General features: G+C 35.3%; 1 long non-coding RNA gene across 2 annotated transcripts; it reads right to left on the bottom strand.

Moving 5' to 3' along the window:
• Nucleotides 1–1,647: 1,647 nt before the first annotated feature.
• Nucleotides 1,648–7,002, bottom strand: LOC112087623. Of its 2 annotated transcripts, none has more exons than XR_002900167.1 (6): nt 6,593–7,002; nt 6,247–6,498; nt 5,801–5,862; nt 4,174–4,251; nt 2,794–4,008; nt 1,648–1,949 (listed from the first exon to the last, which is right to left on the bottom strand). It is a non-coding gene; the product is annotated as an uncharacterized LOC112087623 (long non-coding RNA). The 2 variants fall into 2 exon arrangements; XR_002900168.1 differs by lacking the exon at nt 1,648–1,949 and adding an exon at nt 2,483–2,707.
• Nucleotides 7,003–7,926: the final 924 nt, after the last annotated feature.

Raw genomic sequence — 7,926 nt, 5'->3', positions numbered from 1 at the left:
ACGATCTGTTCTTCCTTTGTGGTATCGGTAACTCTCTCCTATATGTGATTGTTTCACCTCCTCTCTTTGATAAAAAGCTTCCCTTTACCTCTGTTTCGTCCGCCATGAGAGTGACTGGAGTTCACGTTCTTTCCTATTTCATGCTTTCCAGTGCTTCCGTGAACCCCGTTTGGACCGTAAGTAACCGCAGTTTTGTACGTAACAGCACCTGAGTTGTGTTTGGACTTATCGTGGTGATCCTCTTGCACCTGTCGTTCCATAGACTCTGCTCTGTTGGGACAGATCTTCTGATCATGACAGAGGCTGTAGCAGATTCTACAATACCCAAAGAGTTTTTCATACCTCAGGAAGATCGTAGTTTCTTCTACGCCATGGAACTCGACCACTGTTTCGAAGCATAAAGGCTGCAAACCGTTAATCATGATTTGTACTTTGCCTTCGTCCAAATTCACTTCCTTGACGTCCAGAAATGAAGTGGTACACTTATGACTCTTACCCAAAATATGATCGCCCAAGGATACGAAGGATCGACAATTGGTGACCAGCATACAATCGAGAGCATCCAGTAGTCGAAGTGGAAGGACTCCATCTTCATGACTTCCTTGATGTCTTCCTCACTTTCAAAATCAAATTGAAATCTTCCACGTCCCAAATCCATACCAGCTACCTTATCCTCTACCTTCAAAATCCGTGGCAACATATACAAAAGCATCTTCATATCTTGCATTGGTGGGTTCATGCACCTACCAATCAAGGTCATGGCATATCCTTCTATGAGCTCCGAATTGTCAAAGTGAGGAACCGTAATTTTCATTCTCTTTAAAGAGACCTCAACCTTCTTTCCTGCCGTGATGTGCTTCACCAAATTGCTCTGAGATATTCTTTGATACAGTAGATAGATCTCGAGAAAGAGAGATAGTATGAGAGAAAGTTTATGATGTTGTGTTGGATGAAGAAGACTTTCTTCTCTTTGCCTCTTTATATAGCCTTTCATCTCAATTAATTTTCTGATACTGGGAGGATCGCTTTTTTGAAAACGTGGTTCACCATTTAGATACACCGCTATCATTTTTGGGAAAACTAATCTTTGCACGACTTTTCTTGTATCAATCCCCATGGGTTCAAATCTTGTTTTTCCATTTCCCGCAAGTGAATTCCTTCCCATCATCGTATTTGATTGAGAATCTGTGGAGATCCGATTTGAATCCTCCCTCATTGTTTGTCCACATCCAAACCCGACACCCAGACTGTATCCATTGAATTGCAGATCGTTACTTTTCTTAGTTCTCTTCGAATCCATCATATCACAGCGGATCCACATAACTACCGTAAAGGAAATACAGATTCCATGACTCACCTTTCTCTCGATTAATATCAGACGAGATCTCAAAAGAGTAACTCTGATATGCCAACCCATCGCTATTACACTTCTAAGATCTACCCACCGAATCAATTGAGAAATCCATATCAATCTTCCCAGTATTACCGATAATAGATACCATAACCAATCCATTCTTCTATTTCCTTCCAATAAAATTCTTCTTTGCTATCACCTCTACAAAGAGAGTAGTTCGTGTTTTTTTTGTTAATCAGACTTTCATTAATTGAATTTTTTAGATGAAATCTTTTTAAAAAAAATTAATCTAGGTTAATCTTGTTCATGTATCTTCCTTGTTTAAGAAACACACTACTAATAGTTATAGTGATCCTTGAAACAACATGAATCAAATGAAGTTTTTTTTTGGAATGTAATTGCCATTAAAATAATTTTATATTTTCTTCATAATAGTTATAAGGATCAAAAAAAATATTTACCAATTGCACAATAGATGCCCAAAATGTTTTCACTCTCTATGGTATTAAATATATTGTTAGTTATTTTTTCTTTGGATCAGTTGATTGCTTTAATTACTTGAAGTTGACACAAGATCTGAGCAGGGTTGATTTATCTAACACAAGAACAATGAAACACAAGATCTTAGCTAGCAGGTGTCACCCTTGATTTCATACTTGCTTACATGGATTAAACAACTAACAACTAACAACTTGGGCATTGATCAAACTCTTAAAGTGATGCTTAAACATGGAAAAGTTCATCATTACACCCAATGCAAAATGTTATGCAAACTATATGAAACCTAAGACTTGATCTAAACATGTTATGCAACTATACGAATCATTTTTAAAAAACAAATTCAAAATTTTTGATTTTTTGTGTGTTTTTTATGCCTTAAGTGAATGCATGAAATGTATGAGACTCAAGATGATAAAAATTGAAAATAAGATAAAACAAACATGATTGGGTGACCCAGGGCCGGTCCAGAGGTAAACCCCGTGAAGTAAGTGTGTAAACATTAATTTTTGGGACAGCCAAAAAAGCCCAATTTTTTTTTTTGTAAGTGTGTAAACACACTTGTCCCACATCGCCCAACTACAAAAAAAATGGGAAAGAAAAGTTGCACTATAAATAAGAGTTATTATCCTTTTATTATAAATTAATATTTTTAAAAACAAATCAATCTTGGGCTTATAATAATCGATTCTGGTCTTTAAAAAGTCGATCTCAAGCTTAAAAAATTAATTTTAGGCAAAAAAAGAATTTTTTTGATTAAGGGCATCATGTTTACGGTCATTTTAGGCGTCAAATGACTTTGGACTGGCCCTGGGGTGACCATACACTCTCCTCCACACTTAGACCACATAGTCCCTTGTGTGATAAAAGAATGAGAAAGAGATAAAAATGCATACAGAGAAAGAAAACTAAATGCTTATTTACAAAGTTTGGAGTGTTACCTCTGTAACTAAGTGATGGACATGACCACATTGAGTAAGAAGGGTTGCTGGACTGATTTGATGGAGATCTCATGGCATCTCTCCTAACTCTTTATAACCAGAACCGATCATCTTCTCTTTGCCATATGAACTAGAACCCACAATCTTCTCTTTATCTTTTCTTGGCAGTGTTGGTAGTGTCAAATGTCCTTTTCTTCTTGCCATTGTGCATATACCAACAAAATCTCAAACAAAGGAATGAGTTTCCAAGAAAAGATAATATCTCTATGGTTTTTAAAGAAAATTTTTGCTTGTAATGAATTCAAGAGTGGAATTAATAGTCATGATTAAGTAAGAACAATTCATGAAGTTATAAATTCAACCAAGAGTTTTTAACTCAACAAAGATTTCTTAAAAATCAGAAATTCAACTCAAGAACAATAAATCCAAAGAGTGAGAATCCAAATCCAAGAATCAAATAAGCACAAATGAGTTCTTTCTTAACTGATTCCATCCTAAATCCCAAGGATCTATATCAGTTTAAGCAATGCATCAACAATTTCAAGAAAATTTCTTCAAAAATATTTCAAAAACACATCGATAATTTTCTTAGAAGATGATATGCAAGATTTTCAAAACGTTACCTTGGGATTGAACAAGATGATGCAAGAAACTATTTAGACTCAGAAAAGAGAAAGAAAATAGGTTTCTATGCTAGTGTAAGCAAGTTATACCAAAGAGAAAATCGATTTCTTTGCAAAAAGGAGGAGAAATGTGTAAAGAGATAACCCATATTGGTGAAGATAAGGCTCCTTTTGGGTGGTGTGGAACAGCTGGATGCAGTTGGAGCCTTGACTATGACTGAGCCACCCTATGAACCACTGGTAAAGGAGTTATGCCACATTCATATCAGACAACTTTCATCTGATATGTTGGTCGCAATATCTTTGCAACTTTGGACCTCTCCACACCAGTCTATGGCACCGGTCACTTCCTCCTCGATATGGCTTCTTGTTAGAGGGACTTGGCCAAATTGAATGCCCACACCGGTCATGTTTTAGGCGGTGTAGAGGTTGAAATTTTAACCCCTCTACACCGGCCTATATATCGGCTTAACTCTGACCGATATGAATGCTATGGCCTCAGCTTATTCCAACTCTTCTTGACTCCATTTCCCTCAGACCAACTCTTCTTGACTCCATTTCCCTCAGACCAACATCTATATCACTTAGATACCTGAACACATTTAGCACACATTTAAAAAAATCATAATAATTATAAAAAAGGAGAGAATCAAATGAGTCACTAAATTTGACATGCTAATCATTTTAGGCTTGGAGAGGAGGAGTTTTGGAACTCCTGGATTGTCTTTGAGCTTAAGATTGAGAACTTGCTCATAACCTTTTCTAGACCATTTGGACCTTTGTCCTTGAAGTACTCCTTTGGATTAGCCATGGCATAACTTCTTGTGTTCATACACTGCAAGAAACAACACCCAACTCCAAGAGAGGTTAGTAAACAAAAAGAAAAGAATGCTTAATCTCAAAAAGATCTAAATTCTAATGCTGAAACAGATCCCAAATGGCAACAACACCAAATTGATGTTAGGATTTTTAGCCTTTAAACCAATTCCTTAAACATGCTCATGTCATTGCAAGACTAAGGTATCAATCCAAATAAGATGATTCAGACACTAGAGATATATGAAACTAGCCTAATCCAAGCCAACAAAAAAAAGATTATGATTAAACTAAAGATTAAAGATCAAACTAAACAATGAAGTGATTAAACAAAAGCAAACTAGCAACTTAACAAGATGACTCAAATAGATGAAAAGATAAGTATCTAGGTGTGATCATATGGATTGGGGTGCATTCAATGTTGATCCAAGTTGTCATTGCACTACTGAGGTATCAATCCAAGTGAGATGATTCAGACACTAGAGATATATGAAACTAGCCTAAATCTAAGCCAACAAAAAAAAGATTATAATTAAACTAAAGATCAAAGATCCAACTAAACAAGTGAAGTGATTAAACAAAAGCAAACTAGCAACTTAACAAGATGACTCAAAAGATGAAAAAATAAGCCTCTAGGTGTGATCAGGGATTATGGTGCATTCAATGTTGATCCAAGATGTTACAGAAATCAAGAAGACATTTCCTTTGGCTAAGAACTCTCTAATTTCAATTAACTCATTCTCATGATGATAATTGCCAGGTTAATTAGCTAATCAAGATCTAATTTTCATTAGTAAAAAGACAAATCAACAAGCATTACTAACAAGTTATAACTACCATTTAATGATTCAACAAGCATTTCATGTGAAAAATATATTAAATTCTCATTTAGTTCACTCAAGCATTGTATCAAACACTTTTTGTGCATGAAATGCCTATGAACCCAGATTTCACTTTCTCAAAGAAATCTGGCATTAGGAGCAACTAATAGAGAAAGGAAAGAAGAATCTAAACCCTAATCATCAAGGATCAAACACTACAAGAAAACAACGTTTTAGCGACATCAAAAACAGTCGCAAATCAGTCGCTAATCTTATATTTACGACTGATTAACGACTGAACCAATAGCGACTGTTTTGTGACTTCCTTACGATTGACGACTAAATGACGATTGCATTGCGACTATTATTATCAATAGAATTAGAATTTTGTATTGCTATTGATAATGCTAATTTGGTAATTTGAATTCAATTGTTAATAATTGAACTAAATTGTAAATACATTCATTACGAATTTTAAAAGCATATGAAACAAATAATTTACAAAGGTAATACATTGTTCACAAAACTAAGAAACTTCAATGGTTACCATATACAACCATTGGAGATAAGTTCAAAATGAGGCTAAAAGAGATGAGAGACCTATGGTTTGAGAGACATAAAACTTCACCAAGACCACATTCTTCTTCCTTAAATGATAACAAAAAAAGTCAATGAAAGAGTTAAAATTCTTCTTCCCAAGACTTAAAGGTTTACTGATTGAATACTAACATAAACAGATAAACTTACAATTTCTTGTTGGATTTGTTGATAAAACTTCAACCCTGATAAGTGCACGTGAGGGCCAAGAACTACAAACACAGAAACAAAGCAAGCAAGCAGTTAGAAGCATAAATCATAACAAAGAAAGAGAAACAACTGGTATATGATAATGTGATGCACATGTTCCATGGTCATGGCTGCATGTGCGTTAACTCTTGCAACCATTAAAACGGTATGGTGATATAGATTTGACTAAAATCCACAGCCAATGAGGATTACATAAACAGAAATGTTCAACTAGTAACACGATTAATTGGATTTTTTATACACCTACAATTCCCCTACTAACCAAGTTCCAGCTAATCAATGTAGCCAAGCTTCACAAGCAATGCAAGAACAGACATACTACATCACTTTGAGCTCAGAAAAGCCTAAAGTCCAAATTCAAAATGAAGATGAGAATTCTGACTTACTTTTTATGACGCCGGCTTCTCCCCCCAACACAGCTCGACCATTAGGTGGAGCCATCCTCCTCAGCTCAGCTCTCAAACACTCGTAACCAGGATTGTTCTTGCTGCCTCCTTTCCAAAGTAACCAATCAATCTCCTTAGCTGATCCCGATTGGATTCCTCCGTCTGCAGCTGAAAATCAAACTCCATAGCCTTCTTCAACCCTTTGCACTTGGCGTTACGACACTTCCTCGATCTCGGTCGAGAGAATAGCTACTAAGACAAGGTAAACTAAGCAAAGATAAACCAATTCTTCTCTAAAACGCCTAAACACCCAGCAAAACAGCATTAAGAATTCTGAGATTCATACCACGTTGTAGAGGCGATGGAGTTCTGATGACGGAAGGAGAACCGCCGCATGTCCTCTTCGTTGCGACGGACGCACCTCCTCCTCCTTTCTTCCTTACACGGCCAGCCCTCAGAGATTAGTGTTTCTCACAGAGATTAGTGTTTCTCACAGAGATTAGGGTTTTGAATTTGGGATTAGATCGAAAAAGAGCTTAGAACAGAAATTTAGGGTTTCAATCGATTTGGGAAGCATTCTCAGCAAAACAGATGTGAAAGTGGAGGAATTGGAAAGAGAATTTAGAGGAGAAGGAAGGAAGATGATCGATTTGAGAGATATTGGGTTTAGAATCGAGTAATTTTAGAGGATTTGAGAGAGATTATGATTTCAGCTAAATAGAGAGGAAACAAACGTCTAAGGGACAAAAAACTAGAAAGAGGAATCGAAAGTGGGAAAGAAAGGGGTTTAGGTATAATAAAAAGGTCGTGGTCGTACAAGAGTCGCAAATATGGTCGCAAATGAAAAAATGGAGGGATCTCTTGCCGCTTGATATTTCATAAAAATTTCATAAAATTTGAAACCGTAGCAAATTAGTTGCAAAAAGAAATCGCAAATAGGAAACAAGAATCGTAACCACTAAACTGTTATAATAATTCATGCATTGGACATAATGAAATTTATGTATAACTATATACTCTGCAATAATAAAAAATGCAAAACTTATGACATCTTATTTTTTGATACAAACATGCATGCTAATTATATTATAAAGATATAAAAATTACATTAATTAGAGTATTATAAAATCAGAAGTATACATATTTACACATGTACATGTAATTAGTTAATTATAATATAAAATAAAGGATTCATAATTTTAATAACTTTTTGATGAAAGAACATTAACAATTAACAATGCGACTAATTTGCGACATCTAACTGTTAGTCGCAAAAAATAAATACAACCAACCACAAAATATAATACACGTGTTTTAATTTTTGTGATTCCCTTGCAATAATCGCGAAGTAGTTGCAAATTTCAGATTTTTTTACGACTACAATTTTGCGACTACAAGTTAGTCGCAATATAATCGTTAATCTGCGACTATATTGCGATTGTCTGTATTTGTCGCAAATTAGCGACTAGTTTACGACTATTTGTTTTTGGTCATAAAATAGTTACAAATTAGTCGCTAATTGTCGGGACAGTTTGCGACTGTTAAGGTAGTCACAAAATACAGTCGCTAAAATGTTGTTTTCTTGTAGTGAAAAATCTAAGCACCCTAATCTACACACCCAAAAGCTTAAAAAGGAAACTACTCACTAATCATATTTGACACTCTTAATCCTTTACAAGA

Source organism: Eutrema salsugineum, unplaced genomic scaffold, assembly GCF_000478725.1.
Source record: "Eutrema salsugineum unplaced genomic scaffold, Eutsalg1_0 scaffold_17, whole genome shotgun sequence".
NCBI lineage: Eukaryota > Viridiplantae > Streptophyta > Magnoliopsida > Brassicales > Brassicaceae > Eutrema > Eutrema salsugineum.
Note: the sequence above shows the minus strand (reverse complement) of the source record. Positions and strands in the feature narration are given on the sequence as shown.